At 37.2% G+C, this 27,913-nt stretch overlaps 1 protein-coding gene and 1 non-coding gene across 2 annotated transcripts in view; both read right to left on the bottom strand.

Annotated features, from left to right (window-relative positions):
- The window catches only part of DCDC1 (doublecortin domain containing 1), a 383,276-nt gene that overhangs the window by 97,389 nt on the left and 257,974 nt on the right, over positions 1 to 27,913 (bottom strand). The window lies entirely within an intron of this gene.
- On the bottom strand, positions 1,582 to 1,685 carry LOC119035348 (U6 spliceosomal RNA). Its single transcript, XR_005079774.1, has one exon. It is a non-coding gene; the product is annotated as a U6 spliceosomal RNA (small nuclear RNA).

Genomic DNA, 27,913 nt, shown 5'->3' on the forward strand with positions numbered 1-27,913 from the left:
TCTTGATGAGGCTGGTTAAAGATTTGTCAATATCACTTATCTTTTCAAAGAACCAGCTCCTGGATTTATTGATCCTTTTAATTGTTCTTTTAGACTCTGTCATTTAATTCTGTTCTGATCTTCCTTCCTTCTACTTACTCTGGGCTTTGTTTGTTGATGAACCTCTAGCTCTTGTAGATGTAGGGTTAGGTTGTGTTTTTTTAATTTATTTTATTTTTTATATATTTTATTAATTATGCCATTACAGTTGTTCTATTTCCCCCCTTCATTCCCCTCCACCCTGCATATATCCCCCCCCACCATTTCCCCCTTTACTTTATGACCACATGTCTCAAGTTCTCTAGATTCTATATTTCCCATACTATTCTTGCCCTCCCCCATCTATCTTCTACCTACCATCTTTGCTACTTATTTTCTGTACCTTCTCCCCCCCCTTCTCCTTCTCCCACTCCCCCGTTGCTAACCCTCCATGTGATCTTCATTTCTATGGTTCTGCTCCTGATCTAGCTGTCCTCTTAGTTTGCTTTTGTTCTAGATGTGGTTCTTAATAACTGTGAGTTTGCTGTCCTTTCACTGTTCATCTTTATCTTTTTCTTAGGTAAGTAAGCTTTCATTTAGAAGGGTTAGGTTGTTTATGTGAGATGTTTCTAACTTCTTTAGGTAGGCCTGTATTACTATGAATTTCCCAGTCAGTACTGCTTTTGCTGTGTCCCATTGGTTTTAGGTTGTTGTATGTTCATTTTCATTTGTTTTTAGATACTTTTTTATTTCTACCTTGATTTCACTCTTGATCCATTTATTATTCAATATCATGTTATTTAGTCTCCATGAATTTGAATGTTTTTTAGCTTTCTCCTTGAAGTTGGTTTCTAGTTTCAACCCTCTGTGATCTGGGCACCCTCTTGATATGATTTTATGTTTATGAGGCTGCATCCTCCTGATGGACTACTCCCTTAAGTATTATATACTGACCTTCTTTGTCCATTTTATGGCCTTTATTTTGAAGTCTATTTTATCTGATATAAGTATTGCTACCCCAGCTTTCTTTTCATGTCTGTTCACTTGGAATGTTTTTCCCATCCCTTCACTTTCATTCTGTGTAGATCTTTTGTTCTGTTGTCATGCATGTCATATGTTCAGGTCACGTTTTCTTATCCATTCAACTACCCTGTGTCTTTTGATTACAGCATTTAATCCATTTACATTTAAAATTATTATCAATAGGTACTTATTCATTGCCATTTTTTCTGTTTGTACCTGTGTTCCTCTTTCTCTCTTTTTTATCTTCATCTTCTAAAAGCAGTCCCATCAGCATCTCTTGCTGGTTTGGCGGAGATGTATTCTTTTAGCCTTTTTTTTTGTCTGGGAAACTTATTATTTCACCTTCCATTTTAAATGAGAGCTTTGCTGAGTAGAGTAGTCTTGGTTGCAGACCTTTACTTTTCATTAGATGGAACACTTCCTGCCATTCCCTTCTGGCTTGTAATGTTTCTGTTGGGAAGTCAGCTGCTAGTCTTATCTGGTCTCCCTTGTTACTAGTTGTTACTAGTTGTTTCTTCCTTGCTACCTTTAAGATTCTCTAAAACTATGGAATGCCTCAGGAATCTGTGTGACATTCTGTTGCAAGGAGGCTAAACTTCTCTGGATCATTCCAATTTTAGTATATGTGTTGCTGAAGTGAGCATTTTCCCAGGTATTTTTAAATACATATATGGAAATCTATACAAAAGCATTCTTTTCTTTTTCTTATAAAATTTTGTAAAGTTAGTTGAATCATAAAAATGATTCCAGAGTACATAGATTTATAGGTTGCCTCACAGCATTTTAGTAGGTGCTTAATAAGATTGTAATTAGAGACAGTGATGGAACTATTTCCATTGTGAGGAACAGGGAAGCATTTTAATAAGTAAGAACTTACCCAGCAGTTCTCTCATTCATATTTCTTACCTCTGGTATTTATCCCTGTGGTTCCCAACATAAGTATCTCAAAGACAGTCATGGGAAGTATTTATGAACCACTCACAGTGTGATGACATTATGAAAGAAGAAGCCTGGGGTGTGGTGAAGCACAGAGAAAAAACGTCTGATATGAACTTGAGGAGTCAGGAAAATCTTCTATGAGGAGACAGTACCGTGCTTGACATCTATGCAAAGAGTATAGGTGGGAGTTAGTAAGACAAAGAGAGAAAAGATGCAAGTGTGAGGAAACTTCATAGGCAAGGTCTGAATGAAAAAGCATAATGAGTCAGAGGAACAAGAGAAGTGGACGGCACAGTGAAAAGAGGATGGACCATGGGGCATTTACAGCCCCAGTTAAAACAGGGGACAGACACAGTAAGACGTGCGTTTTTGAAAGAATGTGTGTAGAAAATGTGCTAAGACTGAAGGAGGGCTAACCAATTAGAAGGGAATAGAAATTTTCAACAGACAGGTGGATTTTCTACTCAATTTTCTAGAAATTGACTATTTGGGGAGAGAGGAGATAGTATGGATGATGGTTAGATTTCTGCTTGGGCAAGTGGTGGTTTGGGATGGTATTCATTGAAAGAGGAAGCTTTTGGGGGAATAATAAGATCATTTTGGCAAATGCTGAGTAGGGGTACCTGAGAAGTTTCAAAAGGAGATATCCATGCCTTTTATATGAAAAAGTTTTTCTCCCAAATTATTTATGAGGGGATATATGAGACCCACTCTTGTAAATGGCAATGGAAACACTACATTTTATTTTGTGCCCACATGGAGCCAAAATTTGCAGCAAATTTTGGTCAAATATTTTATTTCATTGTCAAATAGTGTACCAACCCTTTTCAATTGTTGGACCATTTATGTTCAATATACAAGATAGTAAATATCTCTCCATTGTAAAAAGCTAATCTAGAATGCCTAAATCAAAAGGCTAACTTGCTGCCCTTCATGTTTCATCAGGATTCAATAGTTAAGGATTGGCCAGATGATATACTATAATAGCTAAGAGTACAGTTAAATCACACTTTCTGGGTTCATTCCTGTGTTACCTCTCAACTGCAGTGTAACCATGGGCTAGTTTCTTATTGTCTCTGTGCCTCATTTCCACATTCCTATCTGCAAGATGCATTAAATACCTACCTCACTGCAGTGCTGTGTGATTTTAAATAGATAATATTTGTGTTTAGAATCATAAAAATTGAAATACGGTTGTTATACTTTTACATTTTATTTATCATATATCTGATAAGTAGCTAATATCCCAAAATATAAAGAACTCATGCAAGTCAACAGCAAACCAGACATTCCAATTTAAAAATGGGCAAAAGATCTGAGGAGACATTTTTCCAAAGACAGACAGATGGCCAATAGGAACATTCATCACTCATTATCAGGGAAATGTAATCAAAACCACAATGAGACATCACCTCCTACCTGTTAGAATGGCTATAATGAAAAGGACAAGAAAAAATAGTGCTGGCAAGGATATAGAGAAAAGGGAACCTTTGTGCACTATTGGTAGGGATGTAAATTGGTGTAGTTGCTATGGAAAACAGTATGGAAGTTCCTCACAAAACTAAAATTAGAACTACCATATGATATAGCAATTCCACTTGTGTGCATTTATCCAAAGAAAACAAAAACATGAACACTAAAAGATATAGGCAGCCCATGTTTTCACTGCAGCATTATTTACAATAGCCAAGATATGAAAACGACCTAAGTGTCCATTAATGGATGAATGGATAAAGAAATAGTGAGGTATGTATGTATAATGAATATGTAATGAATGAAAACTTAAACGTATGTTTGCCATTATTTTATAAGAACTATTAGTATATATAAATAGATGTATATTTGGTTCTCTGAACACATATGAAGAAGTTAAAAATATTAAAACACACTTTTTAGTAAACTGAGATACCTCCTAATGGAATAAAAGATACTTTATGTTCTGTCCAACATAGTTAAGGATACAAAAGGTTTACTTGCTATATCTATTATTTATATAATGTTGCCCATAGTATTTTGGTTAAAAGAAAGAAAGAAAAGAAAATGAAACATGACGTCAGTCCCCTATGATGACAAGTTCTTTGTTGGCGATATTCTCCTTTCTGACCTTTCCATCAGGTGCTCCATCAAACCTATACCCATCACGACATCTCGTCATTAGCCCACCTAGGCTCACACCAGCTGCACTGCATGGGCAGCCACAACATGACTCCGTTGGCAGCCCAGACACTCTAAGTTGCCTGCTAGACCACTTTCTGCTTTCTCTGTTCTTCTTTTCCTGGGTCCCGGGGCACAGCTGCATTAAAACGCAAAGCTCTATCAACTTGTCACACCACACACTCACAGATCAACTTCAACGTGTCTCTTATTGCTCTAAGCAGTCACTTTAGTCACCTTAATTCATTTCAGTTCAGCCCAATTTAACAAAAATACACTACATATGCAGAACACTTTGCCAGGCAATGAAGAATAAAAGAATAAGACTGATCGCACTCTCAAAGAACTTAGAGTCTCTGGGAAAGAAAATTATATGTGCCACATGCGTTAAAAGTGAGATGGGGCTGATGGCACAGGACTCCAGACCTTTTCTTTTCTCCTTCATGTCATCCCCTCAGTCTCTGCCCTCAGCCACGAACCACAATTTATAACTCGCCCAGGTCATGGCTACTTGATGTAAATCTCCACAAGAACATTTTTGTCACCTCCTTATATTTATAGCTTCCCATAGTCATTAACCTTTCCCTCCATTCTCTAAATTTTTTACTTTGATCATTCTCCTGTCTCTGATCAGGGACTTTCTTCTTGTATTTATTTCTTCCTTGGCCAATATATTCAATCTTTTCCTCTCTGCCTTCCTATACACACATGGCTCCTTTCCTAAAAACATCTTTGGGCCTATTGCCTAGTCTTTGTTTCCAAAGACTTGATAGTCTGCAAAACCTTTCTGTGTTCCATTGCTACTTTGTGCCTGCAATCTTTTTCCACCCACACTCTCAGAATCACTGTCTCAGATATCAACAATGTCTTCACTACCCATCGGGTGAGTAGCTTTCCCCCTATTTCCCCTCTCCTTCCTGTTTCTACAGCTATGGATGCAGAGTATCATTCACATCTTTTCAAAAGTCCCTCAGCAGTTAGCTTGATGACACCACACAGGGTGGCAGCTCTCTTCACAATTCCCCAACCAGCGCCTAGTTGATTTGGTTGATCCTTATCTTTCCTGCTCATTGTGGATTGTCTCCATGGGACAGCCTTGCAGGCTTTGTCTCCGTAGGTTCTCGTGGAGGACACTCATTCCCAGGTCTCACCTGTCCCTAGGTCTGTTCTCTCGCAATCTGCTGAACAAATCAAAGTCTCTGGAATCAGAGTACTTTACTCTGCCTTCCTGCTCTGCCATTTACTGGCCGTGTGTAATTGAAAATATTATTTAATTTCTTCACTCTTTAGTTTCCTCACCTTTAAATTGAAGGGAATTATAATACCTACCTCATTAGTTGGTAGTGAGAATATAATGAGATTATCCATACAACAATATGTAGGCAGAATCATAGCATACACTCGATAACTATTAGCTGTAACAATATCAATAATAAAGTAATAAAACTCTAGGTTTAAAATTTCATGATAGTAAATGAAACCCAAATGATCAAATAAAAGAAATCTTCATGATCAAATGAAGACCACTCTAAGATTGTTGTCTTCAAAAACTCTCACCATTTCATTTCAATGTCTTAGTTTTACTTTTTTTTTCATTTTAATTGTTGTTCGAGTACAGTTTTTTGCCTTTTACTCCCATCCCAGCTCTCCCCCCAGCCCTCCCCACCTCCCTCCCATTTCCATCCCCCTTTAATTAACACTATTCTTCAATATTCACATTTAGAAACTAAGTTCTGACTATTTTCTTGTTAAACAATTTTCCTCTCTACTCCCTACTCTTCTGTGCTCCTTCAAGTCACCTAAGATCACAGAACAATTTGTGTTATGAGAAAATCAGAATCTAGATACCAAAGGAGACTTAACTTCATGTCAGTAGACAGTGACTAAATAGTAGCAGAGGGTGGTCCAGCCCAGATATCTAGCACCCCTCTAAAAAACTGGGGTTTCAATAAGACAGTGAAGGAGTTATGATCTAGAATCCGCAGTGAAAATAGAGTGTGGAGGGCAATGACCCCATCTCCCTCCTTCAGAGGGATGTACAGTCCTTCAAGAAAGTTAAAAGCAAAGTAGTGTTCTCAGGGCATGGTTGTATTCACTGGGTAGTAGGAAGCAGAAGAAACATTCAAGGCAAAGGGAAGAGGGAAATTTGTTGACTAGAAACTGGGAGTTCCGGAAGGCAAAATCGTCTTGGGAAAAAAGAGTGGAAGGGGACCTCAGGTCAAGAAGAAAGTACAGAGAATTAAAGGGATGAAAGTCTGAGAGGGAATGTTCCTAGCAGCTTATAATACAGGGGCTGACAAAAAGAAACAGGATAGGAGGTTAGGGTGAAGTTAGTCCTAAAAATGGAGAATAGGGTGGTGGCAGCCTCTTATCCTTCACCAAGAGATGGAGGAGGGCTGGGGTGGGAGGGCAGGTTGGGTGAGAGTGAGTGGAGCTCCAGTGTGGGTTTGGTTCTCAGAGCTGCTGCAGGGGTTTCAAGTGTTGTTGCCTCATGTGTGACAGTTCCTTGGGAGCAAGTATTCCATCTTCCATTTCATCTGTACCACATATGGCACTTACATAAGCGTTGGAGAACACAGACAAGACATTGAACGAAACTGCCAGTTTGACAAAGACAATGGTTTTAGATTCAAGGAGACTGGGATGTTTGCAAGTGGAAAACAATGAATTGCACAGGAACGACCACTAACTATACTGTTTGCCTTTTCAGGCAAGACTGACTGCACATGATTTAAACTGGCCAAGGCAAGGGACTGTTTTCATGTAACTTAAACAGTAAAATAAAATAAAATAAAAATAAAAATTTTATATTTAATATAAATGTTTTAAATGGCAAATTTCCAGTGATACAGGAAAAATAACCACAATGAGAGGGGGACTATAACACATGAGCACTCAAAGCACAGGAATGGAGAAGGCAAAAAAGGGAAAATGTCAAAAGTAATTACTTTTTTATTCAGGTTATATAAAAATAAAAAGACTGCTACTGCAATAACAGTACATTTCAGAAGTTAAGATAAAATCCATGACCAATAACAAGAATATCTAAGACTTTAGATTAGTTTGTTTCAGGACACATTATCATCGTCACAGAAAAATATTTTATACAAAAGAATTAAAAGTCCAAATAAATCATAAGCCCACTTTTATCCTGCAAAAAAAGACTTACTATTTTTAACTGAAAATAACTTAAAGATACATCATTTATAGCCAATCTATTTTCCCCTTCCTTCCTTCCTTCCTTCCTTCCTTCCTTCCTTCCTTCCTTCCTTCCTTCCTTCCTTCCTTCCTTCCTTCCTTCCTTCTTTCCAAGTTTATAAATGTATTGATAAACTTAAACTTCCTTCCAGATACCAATGCATCACATCAAAGATGCATTAGTTTTTATTGCTGCACAACAAATTATCTCAAATTTAGCAACTTACAGCAACACTAATAATTATTATTTCACAGTTTCCATGGGTGTGTGGTCCAGGAGGGTCCTAGCTGAGTCTTCCACTTGAGGTCTTACATGGCAGCAATCAAAATGTCAGTTGGGCTGCATTTTCATCTGGGGGCTTGACTGAGGAAAAACCCACCTCCAAGCATCCTCAGGTGGTTTGCAGAAATCACTTTCTTTCCATTGCATCACTAAGGCCCTTGTTGTTGCTGCCGGTGGTTGCCTGCTCTGTGGTTCTCTCCATGGGCAGATCACGTTACAGCGGTTTGGCCCTAGAAGGGCACTAGGAAGTGTCTCACTAAGTTTCATCTGCTAACATGGAGTCTCATGTGATGTTATATAAAAAGAGTGTGACATGCAATTATTTTTGCCATATTTTGTTATTTAGAAGCAAGTCCTAGGTTTTGTTCACACTGAGGGGAAAGACATTCAACTGAGCATGACTATTGTCTTTTGTATGAGACACATACCTTATGATGTGTCCCATACAAAAAGCTAACTGACCTAATCCATGTTCTTGTGCAAAATATCCCAAGGAGAAGTACTTTAAATGTTGCTCATATTTTAGCTTTAAGTATTTTTATTTCAATGAATTCTAAAGAACTGCTTATAAAAATTTCACACTATAAAAATATTAAATGCAAAAATATTGACATGACCAGGCAATTACTTAGAATATCTCTAATCTAAAGTTACTGTTTTGAATGTAATTTTAGAAGTAATTTTCAATTAGTTCTAGTTATTGCTTTCATTATGATATAGGAAAAATGTTTAGAATATATAAGTAAATACTTATTTATACATCTGTTTTATCACTTAAAAATCTGCTGAATAAATGAATAGATTAACAGAGCATAAAAGAGTCCAAAACTACATTTACACCTATATGGAAATGTGACATATGACACAGGTGATATTAAAAAATTAGTAAGAAAATATGGACTATTCCATAAATGGTACTGCAGCAATTAGTTCTGTATCTAAAAAAATCAAATACCTTTTATACTTTTCTACATAGCTGTAATATTTTGCAATTATAGAACAAAAAAGATTCTACCTCATTACTATAAAAACACACAAAAATCTATTCCAAGCTGCTTAAAAACCTAAATGTACTAAGACAAACTTTCAAATATTTATAAGGCATTTAGCGAAATCCATAAAATAAAATATTGATAAATCCAATTAAATTTTTAATACCTGTTTAACAAAAGTTAAAAAAAGTTTGGGAGAAAAATCTTTGCCAAGAATACTAAGAGTATTATATAAAATACACAGATAGCTACTGCTAATCAGTAAGAAAGGCAGGATGGCCGACAGCTGCCCAGTACCTCGCCGATCCTCTCCTCTCCTTCCCACACGCACATGCGCACAGAAGAAAGGCCATGTCAGCACAGAGAGAAGGTGGCAAACCAGAGGAAGACCCTCACCAGAGATCAAATTTTCCAACACCTTGATCTTGGACTTCTTGCTTCCATAACATGAAAAATGAATTTTTGTTGTTTTAAGTCGCTGAGTTTGTAATATTTTGTTTGTTATGGCAGCTTGAGCTGACTAACAAAGCCCCCTCATCTTATCAAGTTTGGTCTGTGTCACCGATAGAATATGGCAAACGTGATGGTATTTCACTTTTAAAGTTATGTCATAAGAGACACTGTGGCTTCTGTATGCAATGTATCTCTCCCCCACCCCGCCTCTCTGTAGTCACTCACTTGGGGGGAAGACAGCAGCCCTAAGGAGAGGCCCAGGAGGCTAGAAAATGAAGGCGGCTGCCAGGAGTCACAGGAGTAAACATGGAAGCGGCTCCTGCAGCCTCAGCCCCCCGAAGCCTTCAGATGACAAACCCCTGGCTGACAGATGGAACACAGCCTCCTGGGAGACCCTGAGACAGACCACCTGCCTAAGCTGTTCCTGGATTCCTGATTCTCAGAAACTGTGCTAGATCCTAAGTATTTGTTGTTTTAAAGCCACTAATATGGTCTGAAGCTTTATGTCTGAACTGCAAGTTTACATGTTGAAATTATAATCCCCAATATGATGTTATTAGATGGTGGGGATGTTGGGAGAGGAGTGGGTCATGAGGGCAGAGGCCTCATGAATGGAGCTAGTGCTCTGATATCGGATAAAAGAGACTTCACGGCCCTCCCTAGTCTCTGCTGCCAAGTAAGGATACAGCAAGAAGTCTGCAACCCAGAAGAGGGCCTTCACTTGATCGTACTGGGCCCCTGATCTTGGACTTCAGCCTCCAGAACTATGAGAAGTAAATTTCCTACCAGTCACTCAGCCTGTGGTACTCCATTATAGCAGCCCAAATGGACTAAGACAGGCACCAAGTGTGGGGTAACTTTTTATTCAGCAAAAACATAACACTTTATTCAAAACCAGCTTAAAAACCTGCTGCTAAATTTATCTATTTGCTATGATGTGAGCTGTTTTTATTCCATGAGACTTAATGATCACTGCCTTCACTATAATCCTTCTGGACCATCAATCTATCAGACGGAGGCACAACCATAAGGCACTCAATCACTGGTATTTGGTTTTATACAAACACTACTTTAAAGCAAGAAAAGACAAATACCATATGATCTCACTTACAAGAGGAATCTAATAAACAAAATAATGAGCAAAATAGAACCAGAGACATGGAAACATGGGAGACTGACAGTAGCCAGAGGGGAGGGAGATGATGGTGGAAAGTAGGGGCGGGGCCTAGTCACAGAGCGTGCATCAACGCCCATGGACACGGGCAACAGTGTGGGGACTGACTGGGACCGGGGGTGGCCTGGGTGGGGGAGTGCGAAGGGGGGAAATTGGGACAGCTACAATAGATTAACAATAAAAGGGCTTAATATTTATTCATTTTCTCTCCACCAAGAATCCAATATTCTAGATGAAAACTGTTTTAGGTAAGGTTCAGTTGTGATTTACTCTTCATTAATTATCCCCAAATTTGAGAAGCATCTCAGATCCTCTGTGTCTTGATTCTACATTAGCTATATTTAGGATTATAGAATTTCCTTTTTAAAAAAAAACATTGTGTAGTTAAGTCCTATTAAACAGACATTTAGTCATAGTAAAGATTGTTTCCCAGTAATAATGGGTTTTCACTGAAATGCCTCATTTTTCCTTTTCTCCTACTCATCAGCTGCTCTTCTGTCTCCCTCTCTACAGCTGCTTCTGTGATCACTTGCTCAGTTTTTCTTTTCTTCTGCTGATCTTCTCTCCCTCTGGTGTCTTCCTCATAGCAACAAACCTGTCTGATTGCGTGGAAGAGCCGTATTTATCCTACCATATTTATGGGGTCTGCCTTTCCATCACTAGTTTCTGAAATGACTTATGTATGCTTGAACTCTTCTTAGGAGATAATTGCAGAACTTTGGGGGAAAAGGGTTGTTATTTTGAGGATGTGAGTGAAGTGGTTTGGATAGAAGGTGTGGACAACCTTAATAATATGCTTTGTGAAGTCAGTATTCAGGAGAAATGGTTATCTGTAATGAGTTTTAATCAATGCTGCAGTCAAAGTTAGGACACAGTGGGCTGGGAAAAGCCAACTGGGTGTCAGTTGCTGTGTAAAGGACCCTTGTGGAGACGTTAGTGGTAACAATTAAGAAGCCAGACCACACAGATCCTGAGAATGCTAACTGACCAAGACCATCTAAGTTATTAAATGTCCACCAGGCAAGGAAATATCAAATAATATGTTCGCTTTAAAAACCCTCTGTGTTTAAATAATTTACTGTGGGCAAACTGCACCTAGATATTGATATTTTCAAAACAAATTAAAGCACAGTGGAAAGAGAGGGGTTACCACTGTCACATTTTAGTTGAAAGAGCTTGTGTTGATAATCTAGTTTCTATGAGCCTCAGTTTCTTGGCCACCAAATGGGAATGGTAAAAACCTCCCTTAAAGAGTGGTCGGTATAGGTACATGAGACAATGCATATGTAGCACACGGAAAGTGCTCAATGCGTGGTAGCTCCTTGAAATTCCTCAAATCCATGGTGAAAAGGAGTGTAGCATGAGTAAGAGAAAAGTGTTAGATTTCTTTCCTTCAGATGCTATGAAAGGAATGCATTTTTCTTCCATTAATTCTCAGATCTTAAGGTGGCAACTCAGTGTTTGGACTAAATTGCTGTGTCCCCAATGTTTTCATTATATAATGTTGAATGCAGTGATATCTGCACAATCATGTATGTGAAGGAGACTGACATAAATTAATACAAATGTACAGAAGGTGAATCACGTATAAAGTGTGAAAACTGAGAAAGGATTAATTGGCCATGTGACTTGGGTTGGGCAGCATCAGAGAAGGTTCAATGAAGAGCATTTGAATTGGGTCTTTAACAAAGAGAAGAGGGATTCACTCAGTGAACAAGGGGCTAGTAGTTGGGCAGCGCATGCAAACTCCTGGGCAGGGAACACCGAAACATGTGTCGGGGGGCCCATCTTGCCTGCAATGGAAATCTCTTTGGAAGCTTCCAATGCAGGGATGCCTGGGGCCCACCCCCAGAGAATGGGATTTGTTTGGGGTGGCCTGGGTTTTGAGATATTTAAAGGCCTCCCAAGTGATATGCACACAAGTTTGGGAAACACTGGCACATTAATTTTCTATAAGTTATTCTGTCTCGCTGGGTGGAGGAGAAACAGAGGAAGATGAACCTGAAATGCCATGTCATAGAATTTGGACTTTATACAACAGTTCAGAAATTGCTTGACTGCATAGTCCTATAATTTGAATATCTGTTATGCATCTTAAAATGTGTATAAGCATTAATTCATAAAGATATACATGTACTATTGCAATAATTACATACATAACATAAAAAGTACAAATTTTAAAATAATTAGCAAAGTAAATAAAATCATCTAAATAGTTATTTTACTTGTAAATGGCTAAAAAATTCCTTCTTGTACTGTTAACATTATTATTTTTGTGTCAGCAATAAGAAAGATATGCTTCATTATTTGTGCTAGTCTTGGTGTGACAGTTTGTAACACAGAGATTCAAAGTCTTCTTTCAACTGCAGATGTTTTGTAACTTAATTTTAAAGATTGTTTTATCTAAAACCAAAACTTCTCCAAAATACGGGCTACAAATGAAAGAAATGTATCATTGGCTAAACCCACTAAATTACGTTCTCATTTTTCAAGCTCATCAACAAGTATGTACATTTTTGTAATATTTGGCTATCATTTGATTTTACAAATTTATCAGAAGGCATGACATTTAAAAAAAATAAGTTAGCTAAGAAAACACACTGGGGTCCACTTTTTGGAATATTTTTAAATAAGTTAGAAATAGACTTTCAAGTGTGATATGAAATGGAGAGAAGGGGACAGTCTCTGTGAGATAATAAAGATGTGAATCTCGCTCTGCCCTTTCCCAGTGTGACAGCCCTGGGGGTACACATCACCATCACAGAGTCACCAGTGAGGAGACAGCGGCTCACAGAGGCACAGTAACTGCTGTATTGCCAGTGCTGCAGACAGGTTTGCAGCCAAACAACGGAGAACTAAGGAGTGTGTGAGGGAGACCATGCGAAGTAAAGAGCGTTTACCTGAGCCACGCCCAGGTGAGTTGAGAGAGCATGAACTTGTGGAGGAAGGTATTTAACATGTTTCGTGACTTGCTTCCACATGTTGGCATTTCAAGAGTTAGGAAAATTAGACAGAGGGCACATAAAAATGAAGAGGTTGGAGAATTCTAGAATATTGGCAAATGAGCTTTTGTAATACCTTTCTTAAAGCTGTGAGTTTTACAGGTTTTACAGGTAAGGAAACTGTCCCTAACTAACTCAGCTCTCTAGCTGTTGTGACTTGAGAAGATGCTAGGTAGGGTTTCAATTTCCTTGACGTTGTTGAGGCTTGTTTTGTGTCCTACCATGTGGCCTGTCTTTGAGAATGACCCATGTGCATTCAAGAAAAATGTATATTTTGCTTCTTTGAGGTGAAATGTTATATAAATATTAATTCAGTCCATTTGATCTAGAGTGTCATCAAACTCTGCAATATTTTTATTGATTTATTTTTGTGCTTGAGAGATCTATTCATTGTTGACAGTGGGGTGTTAAAATCCCTTGCAATGCCTGTATTGCTGTCTATCTATTTCTTGAAGTCTTTCAACATTTTTCTTACATATTTAGGTGCTCCTATGTTGGGTGCATATATATTTACAGGGGCTATTACTCTCGTTGAATAATTCTCTTAAGTATTATATAGTGACCTTCTGAGTCTCTTGTTACGGCCTTTGTTCCGAAGTCTATTTTGTCTGGTATAAGTATTGCTATACCTGCTTTAAAGCAGCAACCCCCCCAGGCTACTCTTGGGTCCCTCTCCCCTGTAACCCCTTCACAGGGGCTATCACACCCCATGGGATGTTATTTCTTACTTTCAACCACAAAGCAAGTTATGGAAGGATATGGACCTTGTCGCTATTGTTCACTGCCAGAGTCACAGAACTAGTAACATCTGGGAAATGACTGATAGAAATACGAGAAGTGAAATCTTCATCTGTAACATTAATAAATAAAACATTTGGTTCTCATTCTCCCAACCCCCAAGATAGGACAACTTCAAGGACCCCTTGGAACACTGTTTTAAAACTAACTGTCTATCACTCAGACATGATTTCACAGGCACTATAATTTCGTTCTTATAAATACAGCTTCCTTGCCTCTACTGCTCTAGAAACTGTACAAAAAGAAAACAAAGTGTACCCATAGTAACTGTAAGAAATACATTAGAAAATGCAGAGATGTTTGTGTCTAGTCATTAGATCAACTCCAGACTCCCAATCTCCTAGATTCACAAACTCAAAAACTTAAAGGTAATCTTTGGCCACTTCTCTTTCTTCATTTTCATCACTCTAATTATATAACTTGCAAATATTTCTCAGAGCCTTATATAATTTTTAAGTAGGGGAAGCCTTTCCAACCCCCACACAAAATCCAAGTAAACTTTTGCATAGAAACACTACCAATAAAGTTTAAAAAAACCCTATAATTTGGGAAATACATTTGTCACTCAAATCACAAAGGGCAATTTTTTCCAATAGGTAAAAAAAACTTTTGCAAAGCAATATGGAAATATGAAAATCCCAGTAAAAAATTAGCGAAGACATTTCAAAGAAAAGAAAGCCTAATTTAAACACGAAATTTATCAAATTTACTTAAAAACAATAGACTTGCAAATTAAAATTACATCAACGGGCCATTTTTACCTTGCCAATTAGCCACAGTTCTGAGTTTGAGAATATCTTGTAACATCAAGGCTATATATAAAAACAGGCACTTTCATATGTTGCTGGAAAATGTGTAAATTATAATGTTTTTGGACAATATTTTGGCAATATCATTTGAGATTATATAGATACCTCAATTCAACTACTATAAAAATGTTTGCCTTATCCCATCTACTGTAAAAATGTTCATCCTAACACATTTATGCATGTGTACAAGGTTAATCATCATAGCATTGATTTTGAGAGCAAAGATTAGAAACAATCTAAATGTCCACCAGTTGAAAGCAACAAAATAAATTATGGTACATCCATATAATGGAAAACACACATCAGAAAAATGTATGAGCAGATTTTGTGTACCCACCCAGAAAAATCTCAAACATGTTGCTAAGTGAAAAAAGTAAGGTGCAAATAGTATATGGAATATTACCACTTACACAAAAAAAATGAAGTATGTATCCATATCCTCTTTTTACACATTAATAAAAGTCTCTAGAAAGGTCCACAAGTAACTAATAGAGTAATTTCTTGGTAGGTATGAGAATGGCCTGATAGGAGGGTTGGGAGCAGTGGTAAACAGGAAACTTGTTGTTATACACCCATTTGAAACTTTTACTTTTGATTCATGTGAATATACTACTTATCTAAAATAACTAATTTTAAAAATTGGTGGTCAGGCCCTGGCTGATATAGCTCAATTATTTGAGCTCTGGCCTGCAAACCAAAGGGTCGCTGGTTAGATTCCCAATCAGGGCACATGCCTGGGTTGAGGGCCAGATCTCCAGTGGGGGGCATGTGAGAGGCAACCACACATTGATGTTTCTCTCCTTCTCTTTCTCCCTCCCTCCCTCCCTCTCTCTCTGTCTAAATAAATAAAATATTTTTTAGAAAATTGGTAGTCAGAATAAAATAACAGCATAAAAAGTGCTTCCCAAGAGCCTCCTTTCCTCTCAGAAACTGTATGGAGACAAAATGCCTTCCTGTTATTAATTAGATGGACAGTAAATCATCAGTAAATGTTGAAAGTATAAGCAAGTGGATAGAACAGATCAATTTCTCACTATGTTGCTACAGGCCTTCTGTCAGTTGGATCTACTCTGTCTGTGTGGCTAATCTTGCACTGGTCTCATTCCAGCCTTCTGACAGACCCATCTACTGGTTCTTACCTTGCTCATGAGGTTTTCTCCACCACGAGATGCCCTTTGTTTTGTCATTCCAAATTCTGCCTTTCCTTTGGAGCACAGTGCCATACCCACCTTCTGAACGGCTTAAAACAACGGAAATGTATTCTCCTAAAGTTCGAGAGGCTGCGCAGCTGAAATCAAAGTGTCAGCAGGACAATGCTCCTTCTGAAACTGAAGCCTGTAGGACGGAATCCTCTCTTGCACTTCCTAGCTTCTGGCGCTTTGCTGGCGATTCTAGCAGCTACAATACTTCACTCTCTGTCTCCACGGTCACATAGAATTCCTCCCTTGTATGTCTGTTTCTCCGTCTCTTGTCACATTAGAACCCATCCTGATTAAACAGGACTTTAAGTTGATTACATTTGCAAATAAAGCCACAGTCGTAAGTACTGGGGGTCAGAACTTACGTATACAATTTTAGGACACAATTCATCCCATAAAAAACCTTCTCTAGCTGATGCCGCCTTGTTTTTAAACTGTTTCCCCTAATGTTAGATTCTATAGTGTATAGATCTGCACCCTTACAGTCTCTCTCATCTAGTAGCTAGTTCATTTAATATATTTTTTTCATTTTTAACTTATATATACACACATATATGTGTATACACACACACACACACACACACTTGTGTATATGTGTGTATAATATATATTCTCCCAAACTGGATTTTAAGTACCTCAGAGACAGGAAATATGTTTTTTCGTAACTTTTTTTGGCATGGAGCTACAGACTCAAAAATGACGAGGTGAAACATTGGATGAAGGCAGATACTGTGACTTTTATACATTTTAACAATCACAACAGCCTTTCAATGAGCTAAGAGGAGGATCATTGAGTCACTCACAGGGTCAAAACCCAAAAGTAGCATTAGCTCATCAGCAGCACACAGCAAAGGCTCCACTTTAAGAAAGGATCAAGATCAATAAACAACAGACTTGGTCCCAAAAATGGAGATAATTGCACGGCAGGGAAGCAATCTAGTCTTCAGCTTCATGTCCAGCTGCCCAGATCACGGCAAGTCCCTGCCTTAGTTTGTAATTATGGACAAAGAAGTTATTACTAGAATTGTGTTGTTTTTCCTTCAAAGAAAATACAGGCATATACTCACATATATACATATATGTATAACATACGAGTTGATTTCGATTAAAACAAAGGCTGGAGATTTTTCAAACACTTAATTGACAGACCACAGTAAGATATGAACAGAAGAGCAGTAAGGTAATTGGCCGCTGTCTCAGTTCCATCACAGGCAATCAAAGGCTCACAGTGGAGCCAGGAACAATGAGGAGGACCTTTCACAAGTGCACAGGGAACAGCGGAGGAGAGGGGCAGAGTGGAAGAGAGAGGAGAGGTGCAGAAAGACAAAACCCAAAGAGGAAAACAATCAGCCTGCATACCTAATCTAGGAGCAGGTAACTACATACTTGATAATAATGAATTACATACAAATGAGTCATATTCGCCCAAGGTATTATATTACAAAAGGCTGCTCATTTTTAGCAGTAATACAATGAGAATAATGAGTAACGAGTGATTCATGTGAGAAAAGACCCACAGATTAGATTATATAAAATTTCTAACTCTTGTACAGGGACAATAGCAAAGTTAAAGGACAACCGCATACTGGAAAATTATTTCCCTCCAATATGACACAAAGGGGATTTTTCCTAATGTATAACTAATATATTCAAAAATGTTTTAAAAATTTTTAAAAACTCCAAATGGGTGTGGGATATAAACAGACTTTTCATATAAATAAAAATATAATCAGAAAATTGATACATGGAAAGTTGTGATCAAATAAATGCAAATCAAGACAACTTGGACTTTTTTTAAATATCCACTAAATGTAACAAAAAGATATAAACTTAAAAACACTCAATTCAGATAAATATGGGAAAGAAATCAATATGTTAAACTCATTGCTCATTGTATTACCAATTACCAATAGTAATACAATAAAACAATGTACAGCAAGTATTATAAAGAGTCATAACCTTTGAAAAAGAAGTCCTAGGTATTTATCCTTAGAAATAGTTTAAAAGAGGCATAAAGATAAATGGGTGAGAACATTCCCTGAAATTTTGTACATAACAATATTAGAAAAGAACATGAATACTCATCTCTAGGACAGTAACTTTAGTCCCACAGAAGAGTATAACGACATTAAAATATCATTAGGAAGTTTATTAGGTCATGTAAAACCACTACACAGCACAGAGAGGTAGAAAAGGCAGAACAGAAGCAGTGGTAGCGGACACGTGAACCTCAGCTCTGTGAAGACAGGTGTCCCTGTGGAACACCACACATCTACTCAGCAAAAACGTGCTGAGCAGCTACTGGTACCCACCAGTCTGGTGTCGGGAATGAGGGATGTAGCCCATCAACTTGCACTCACAAAGTTAAGGGGTGAAGACGTGTACAAATAAATGTCACAAGACTGAGTATACTACAGTGACACTCAAAAGTAAAAAATAATTATATAGTGAGACCGGAATTATATGTGATACTTTCAGTTAATGTGCAAAATTTTTTTTTCTTCCACTTATCGTTTTCCCCCATATTATGGAACAATTACGGACAAAGGAAACATCCTTATAATACTAGGAAAGCACAGAAAACATAGAAGAAATTGGGAAAGAATCTGCAGAGACCTACACCCACTGATAACCGCCCACTCGTAAAGCGTGGTGAGCTTTCATCCTGTCTTTTTTAAACGATCATTTCTAGACTTTTAAAGCATATCTGGATGGCATGTACATACATTTTATATTCTATCATTACCAATTAAAAGTGTAATATGAGAAAGTTCCCATGCTATTAAAAATCTTTGGAAAAAATGTTGTTTGATACTTCATAATATTTGATAGATAGAATGTAACTGACTTAGCAACACGCCCATGGTCAGATACCTTGTTTCCAAGTCTTCATCAGCATTAATGATGCTGTAGTGAATGAATGCCTTTGTCACCATTTCCATCAGCTTCTTTGTTAAAAACTCCTACTGTGTCACTTCATTTTTGAAGTTATAACGTAATAAGTCAGAGGCATTTTACCATATGTAACATCTTCAGAATTATGAGATTAATCTATATTATCTATAGTAATTTCAACTAAAACATCTGAGAGTTAACATGATCAGTCTCTTACAGAGAAAAGCAGCATTTAAGACTACCACAGACCATGTGCGGAGTTTGCTTCCATGGGCACCTCTCCAAAAAGAGAAATGTTAGAGCTTCCAGCTTATCTTCTAAGGAAAAGACAGTAAAATAGATGTGCACTCAAATCGTAAAGAGCCACACACTTTCAAATATGAGTAAGTTTGTTCTATAAAAAGGCCTATATTTTATATAGATCAAGAATAAAATTTTACAAACTTGAAATTCCTAAAACATTTTATACCATTAACATGAATATACCACTATGAAATAAGAGCTACATATACATACAAGACCGCAAATCACTTTGGAACAGGTAACTAAAATTCAATGAATGAAGCAACTCTTTCTCTTTAGGTACAAACGTCTGAAGGTGAATATAGCATGTTTTTGGTGGAAACAAGCATAAGGGATTAAAATACTTAATGAGGCTGTTTCTAAGGCATTTTATGACTGCTGTCATTTTGCCAGGTGGTACATTTGCTTTAATAAGTTGTTTGAGATCATTGAAATGGCTAGTGAAAACATTTATATCTTCAACTTTTTAAAAGATTTTATTTATTTATTTTGTTTTTTAGAGAGAGGGGGGAGGAGAGAGGGAGAAAAACATCACTGTGTGGTTGCCTTTCACACGCTCCTCACTGGGGGCCTGGCCTGCAACCCAGGCATGTGCCCGGACTGGGAATAGAACCTGAGACCCTTTGGTTGAGTGGCCCGCACTCAATCCACAGAGCCACCACTGCCACCGCTGTTTCTTCAATTTTAAGGTCGTAAAAACTGAACTTACTTGAATCAACATTAAGTTCTCATGGCAACCTCCACTGTCTATGAAGTCAACAGGGAAAACATTCATGCCACAGATGAGGAAACCGAGGCCCAGTCTATATTAATGATGCACCAAATCCGACACATAGTGGGACGTGGCAATGGGGGAAGGAAGTCAGGCTGCGGAACGAGACAATAGAAGTAAACGACTTCAGGAAGAAGCTTTCAGAATTGAAACTTGGTGGTTAGATATGAACAGCAGAGAGATATAAACTGCACAGTGTCAGGTTTTCCTTTCATAATTCTGTTACAGAGAAAGGAAGGAGGACATTTGAAACCTATAATAAACATCTTTAATTCAAATATCATTGAAAATCATTAGTAATTGAAGATTCATATCTGTATTTATCTGTAAAAGGAAGCATAAAGAGCTTCTATCCCTTTAGACATAAAAGAGATAAAAGAATGAAACTTGAAGAAAGGCCATAAATGTAGGAATTACAGCATTACTGTTTTAATAACAATTCACTAATAGAATATATGACACAGTACCTTCATATAATCAAGAGTAAACAGAGCAGAAACTACATAATAGCTGTACCACTGTAGATCAATCTGAGACGAACGTCACAGAAGTGACTGCCGATCCCGGGACGTTATGGAATAGTAAACTTAAGATATTGTGCTGCTTCTCAAGTCTGTGTGACTGTGATTATTTAATTTTCTTTTGTGCCTGCTCAAGTAGAGCTGTTATGTGACTACACATGAGAGAACCTGAAATTAATTTGTCTGTATGAGATCAGTGACTGCACAAACTCTTATGAAAACTAACATGCCATGACAATAGTAATTTTGATAAAATTACAGCGAGTGCTGCAATCCCCTGCCATCTGGCTGTCTCGTCACAACTACTTTGATGTGCTTTTTATTACTTATTTATTTACTTCAACCACTTCATTGGTATAGTTTTCAAGCATGTGAATTATCGCAATGGGAGCTTTTAAATGTTAAAGGAAGGCTATCTTCATAAATAAATGTTGAACTTTTCACAAAATTATGAGAGTGTAATCTTTTGAGGAAAAATACTCAAGAAAGAGTCATTTTGAGGATCTTTCTTAATTCACTGGCTGTAATTAGTTATGTTTAATCTGGGAAGCATGGGAACCCTGGCTACAAAACTGTCTTTGACTTTTTCTACATGAATAGAATATACATATTTCACTACTGTTTCAACCCTTATATTTTGAAGCTCATATCCTACATCTGATTAATTTTCCATCACCATGGAAAATTACTCTTATGTGAATACTAACTAAACCAACATGGTTTGACCCTGTATGAAATGTGGGGATCAAATCAGATCTTTACTGACCACGAATTCCTTTTGTTTGAAAGACTAAGAGAAATGACATGAGGATTCCAAGTATTAAATGAGTCCATTAAAGCTTCTCTTTGTTTGTATGAGATTCAGTTTTATCTCATGCCCAGGAACCTCTTCTCCTTATAGTCAAATGACACCTCTCACTGAAATACTCTGCTTCCAGTTCTCATGGAAATTCCACTCTCCACTGTGTGTCAGGGGCAAGGAGGTCGATTCGTGATACACACCCACATGGCACACTTTGTCTCGTGGGGGAAATAGAAGATACATCTAATCGTAATGCTTTACTGCCATCAGGGAAATGAGTTGCTAGTTTTAGTCTATATTCCAAAGGATCTGTATCTGTTGCATGGAATCTACAGAAAGAGCACTTGTTGGTGACCTGAAAAGAAACACAACTGCAAATGATGTTTCTTCTGACACATCTACACAGGAAACTGGGGTGGAGCAGTATTAGCAGAGAAGCAACGGTGATGTCTCATGGTGCATACAGGGGGGACACCTGATTGCCTACACTGATGGACCCCACACCATAATACCTGGTAAAGAAAATTTTAAAAAACTCCCCTGACTCATAAAACATTTCTTGTGGATGGTAGAAAATAGCTGAGATGTAATTCACTTGGAACTAATTTCAGTCATTGCTAAAGCATGCTGGGTTGAAAATTAGTGTCAAACGACAAAATGGCATGACTCCTTAAAAGCATTTTAACTCGAATTTTATGTGCCCACAATGCATCTGAATTAAAGTTTCCAGGATTTGGGACTGAACCATGGTTACTGCTGCTAACGGTGTTCTTCTCTCAATTTTAAAGAAAATTGTGCTCACGACTACACCTGAGATTTTGAATGGCATTGTTTATCGCTTTATAACCCAAAGCAAGAGACGAGTATAAAAACCAATAAAAAGTATATATATTCCATAAAATAGAATATTCATTATCTCAGATTTGGACACTGTAAGTAACATAATGAAGCTATCTCCTACCACACAGATAACATTTGTTAAACTAACTTAGTTCCTAATAGCTTCCCCAAATAAGCTTTTGAAAATACAAGTACATAAAACTATTAAATTATTTTAATAATAGAAATACTTTTTAATATTACCCAAACATTTTTCTATTGATTCAATGTTACTTTTGTTCCACAGTTCTAAAAACATCTAAGGTTATCAGAAACAGAACAAGTGTCCTCTCGAAATGCTCAGGCCCGTAGCTGTTGGTACCGTTTACAATTCTCCTCATTCCACACCACCCCTCGGCCACACAGAACTGAGTGACGGGTGCCCTGTCCGCCATCTTCACTGCAATGGCTTGTCTGAATATACCAGTTAGTCCGTAGCCTTTAAACCACTCCTGCTCTTCATTATTTACTCACAGCATGATAAATCTGAGGTAGTTAAATTCCGAGAGAACATAATAATGCTTGGGTTTTTAAGGGAAGTAGAATTTGGAATGTCGAAGCCTCAAAGACATGCTGCGATAAACCTATTTGATGATTTATTCTTAATGAAATAAACATACGAGGTTTTGTTTTCCCCATAAAGTTGAATTTCTTATTGTGAGCTCGGGTTTTCGACTAAATGGAATTTTTGTACACGGTTTTGCCAGTGATTAGTGAAATCTCTGTATCAATAGGGAGTCCTGTCTGTCTAAATCTAAAACTGTAGCAAACTAAAAGGCTTGGTTGGGGACTAATTAATATTAAAGAGTACATTTTATTCATGGTGCTGTGTAATAAGTCAACATGCTTTCAGTTTACCCCCTGTTTGAACTGATTGCTAAATCAGTTGTGCCTCTAGCCACATATGCTATGAAGAATGAAACAGATGTTAAAGATTTTGCATCAGTGATGCTGAAAGTGAAAGGAAAGAATTGCTCCTCTGAAATCCCCCCAGAGGAGGAAATTTGGATTATGTTCCTGTCCTATTTCCTATTCTCTTGCAGAAATAAAAATGATCAAATCTCTCCACCTGCCAACTCAAAGGTCAACATAAAGGATATTTTTCTTTTTAATCCAAGTGACCTTCTAAGGCCAGACCATTCTCATTATATATTTTATAATTCCTGAAAAAAAAAAGTCCTTTTCAAATCATAAGAAAGATGGGGTAGGAGAGCAGATGAAATGTATAGTCTATTTCTTACATACAATTACAAAAACATTTAAGTGGATAAAGGAGAGTTTTGTGTTTAAAATGTTTTTCTGAAAAGTGGCTCTTCAGAGAAAGATATCTCTTGGAGTCAGAAAACAGTAGTGGTGATACAAGTAGTATTGGCTAAAATAGCAATATGCAAATGTCTATATTTCACTTATGGGAGAAACAGTTTTATGAGCTCTTGACTGTACAAAAATTGGCACTATTTTAGCAAACAAATTTGTGTCTCAGATACTCTGTTTTGCTTCCATTCTTTTGCTGACATAAACTTGGAGAATTGTCTTTATTGCTGAAAGAATATTGATCACAACCACATCCACATCACGTACTTAAGCATCTGTGATTTTAGTTCAACATGTTCTGAGCTTTGCTTTTTTCTTGAGTGTGGGGTTGATGTTTTTGCTACTTTCAAATAAGGTTTTGGCTTATGTGTTGCTAAAGAAGATACGAATGACCCAGGTGCTATACTTTTCTTTCTATAGAAAGTCAAGGGTTATCTTTACACATCCACGGTAGGAATTTTACTCACATAGCTTCTACTACAAAGACACACTGAAAAATAGAAAGCCCCTCTCCCCATAAGATGATAATTGTCATAATATACACTGTCAAGCTGGTAAAAGCAAGATCATCAAAATTCTTCAATTTTTACTTCAATTTAAAATAAAATGATGTGAAACACAGTTATTGTGATGTTGACTTGAAAAAAGAAACATTTTATATACTCAGACCAATAAGTCGTGTATACAAATCATTTTTTTTCTGGCAATTTTGAACTGCTTATCTTTCATAGGATTTCTTGTGGCTATTTACATTTTCACTCAGTGAAAATCAATTACCTTCTTGCAATAAGCCTCATTTGCTACCTTTGAGTATAATAGAAACACCATTAGGATGATGACATTACCCAAAAGAAGGGCACCACACAGTTGGTAGACATAAATTAAGGCCCCTTTCACATATGCATTAGAAATACTGCTGTGACTGAAATATGCATAAAGTCTGTGTCTATTAGAGCTATTAGTGTGTGGGGGTGATGGCTCTGAAGGGGGAGGAAAGGATTGGTAGATTGTGATCTACTACTTTGACAAAATTATGTATTTCCTTTTTTGCCCGGTATGTGCCATTGATGCAGTAAGCCCGGGCCCCCAGCTGAGCCGCGTTTGGAAATGCCACTGAGCATGGTGTACGCGCTTCACTTCCCTTTGCCGAAGCAAGACACTGTCAGGAATAGAGTGCAGATGTGCCGCCAAGCCCACTCCTCCTCCGTCACCCTGACCTCCGCCGCTCTGCGGATGTCTGCCTGGGTGAAGCCAGCACTCAAGCGGAAAACAGCTCCTACAGATCAATTCATAGGATTTAGGGACATTTAACTTCCATCAAGCCCACATCATCTTATTGGTATTTGAAGACTAACTTATTACTGAACATTAATGGCCATAACATAGAGAGTTGTACATTTCCTGGGAGAAGAAAAAAAAAACTAATCTAGAAATTCCCCCTCTGAGACTACGAAGCAGAGGAAACCCAGTTATTTTTATCTGAGTTCTTATAAGCTTAAGTAAAACAAAATTATAACATATTGACCCTTGGGGTGTGAGCAAAAGTTATGTGCCTTTAAAGAAGAGGTTAGGGTTATATATTACAAATTTTGATAGCTTATTTTCAGATCCACTTATCTTTTAGGTGATCTTAAATACGGGAGGCATATTAGTTCTTCATTAAAGAATTTCAGTAATGAACACATAGAATTACATAAAAGGTTTGAAAGAAGTATACTAGAATGGAAAAAAAACAGGTTGTCATATTTGGACCTCAGAAGAACTGGTAACTATTAAATATATATTTTCTTTGAAAAGAATAAATGCTTAAAATGTTATTCTCATTAACGACATCTCAAATCCATGTAATCATGCCATTTTAAAAAACATCTTCTAACTTGGTAATGCTAAAATATCCAAGATCCAAAGAGGTATATATATACCAAATTATATATATAATTTACTCAGAATTAGTGCATTCTAACTCTGGATATTATTTTACTTTTGTAAAACTGTTTATTGCAATGGCTTCAATATTTTCAAGCTGTTGTAATTTTAAAATTAACATAATTTTACAAAATAATAATTTAAAAAGCAAAATTCTGGAGATTGGTCCTGCAGAAGTCATTTTTACCACTTTTTATGGAAAGGGGAATTTTAGAGCTCAATCCTCCATATCTGAAATACAATATTACTATCAGACAGCATAATTATATCCATATATCATATTCAATTACTGTGAAGGAAGAAGTACTGTGACCTTAATTATACTCGTTGTTGTATTATTTATAAAACTAAAAAGACAGTTTCTCTTTCCTACATAAACATTTAACCTGAATGTCTGCTAGAATAAACTGAATCTAGAAAGACAATGAAATGCATATCGTAGAGCCCATAATTCTAAAACAGTTGTTACATTTTTCTTTTATGTCATTATGGACAAAAGGAATTATGGGATCTTATGCTCAAGTGTATGGGGACATTTTAATGTGTTTGGAATTCTGTAAGTGGTACTTTTCTAAGTAGGATACATTTAGTTAAATCAACTGACACACTGCATATAAACTCAGTAGTGAATGATGTTACAGTGGAGTAGACTTTCCTTAGTCGACCCCCTTTGTGCCACACACCTGGCATGTGGCCTTGAGTCCATCTATGTGGTTTGCTGGGTCCATCACATACATTTTATGTGTCCATCCAATAAATGAAAGGCCCACAGAGTTCAGACAGAGGGGGAACCTGAATGAATTCCCAAGAAATATTGCTTTGGATTAATGACTCAGAACTATGTATTTCAAAAGGATATAAGTCATAACAAATGAACAATTAGTTTCTATTAACATTTTAAATACAAATATTATGTGACAGAGTATTTTAATTTTAACTCGCCAGTGCATGCTTTACATATTGTATTCCCTAGTGTTTTTCTGTTTAATTCTCTTTAAAAAGAGTGCTATGGAAGGAAGGCATTTTGTAACAGAGAACAGAAACTCGAATACTGCAGACTGCTATCCCTTGATTCAGCCTCAGAGGAGAAGAAAATAACTAGTGAGACAGTGTGCAAGCAAAACTAAAAAGCAAAGTTGTGACTGACACAGCATACATACAACAGGTACACAAACACATGACTGAACAGATTCGTTTCTAATGCCTTTGTTATAATGAGATATGACTCCTGTTCTCAAGGAAAGAAGAGCTGGTCTGAGGCTGTGGGGACAGTTTTTGTTTTCTTGTTTAGTTAGTTTAGCAAAGTGGAGTTTAAAGAGATTACAGGAGGACAAAATTAACCCCAAACTGCAAGTACCTCAGGACAATTCTTATTCTTTTTAGATCCCACATAATCATTGCCAGCAATTTGGTGGATCTCCTATTTTAAAAGGTAGCAGCGTGCCCCTCCCCTAATCCTTCAGAGATGACACACCTGGCAGAGGTGAGTGGCCAGGACTGTTTATCCAAAGGGACAGAGCGCCCTCCAGCCATTCCGTCTCAGCTGTTTAGGGAGGGCCGGCTTCCCCTGTCTCCTGACCACAGAGGTGCACGAGCTAATTGCTGCAGCAATGATTTATGCACAAAAGTGACTCTTCTGATAATTGCAGGCACGAAAATTGCCCACACTACAAAGGTGGCCCAAAAAGATCTACTGCAAGTGAAGAGAGGTAGAACCGAAACCTTTCAAAAAAAAATTCTAGACAACTTCTTAGGAAAAAATGTACATGTATATAAGCTCTGTGTTTTACAAGTGTTTATTTTTATATCTATTTTATACCACTTACCATCTACCCCATATTCAAATTCTGAAGAATTTTATCTTCTGATTCGAAATAGCCATTTATTATTCGAAGGTTTCAAAGATTTCATTAGCTTAACCAATATGTCAAATGGAGGCAGAAAGTTACCTCGCCATTGGGAAATATATTCTGAATGGCGTTGTTAATAACTACCTACTTCTACACTCAAACAAATGTCCCTCTCCAGCTTTCATATATACAGTCCACACAAAGTTTACTACACATACCTGCCTCTGGACAACATGGCACTGTGTAGTAAAGAGAGTAACATGAAAAATACATTTTAGGAGGATGGTTTAGGAGCCTGAAAAAGTGTCCACAAAAACTCTAGAAAATCACAGAGTTAAAGCTGTTTTTTGTAGATCTCTACCTTATGCCTTTCCTGTCTATTCCAGAAACACATCTAAGAAATCTCAGTATTTTAGAAGAATCAGCTTTATGTTTTAATGATCTATTTTGGGATCATTTAGGCTTCCACATGACTTATGAAATAATACAGAGCTCCCTTACATCTTTCACCCAGTTCCCATTTATGTTAACATTACATAATTATCAAAACTAAGAAATGAACACTGATGCAATGCTATTAGCTAAACTACAGGCTTCACTGGGATTCCA

Source organism: Artibeus jamaicensis, unplaced genomic scaffold (genome assembly GCF_021234435.1).
Source record: "Artibeus jamaicensis isolate MK-2021 breed Jamaican fruit bat unplaced genomic scaffold, CSHL_Jam_final contig_797, whole genome shotgun sequence".
NCBI lineage: Eukaryota > Metazoa > Chordata > Mammalia > Chiroptera > Phyllostomidae > Artibeus > Artibeus jamaicensis.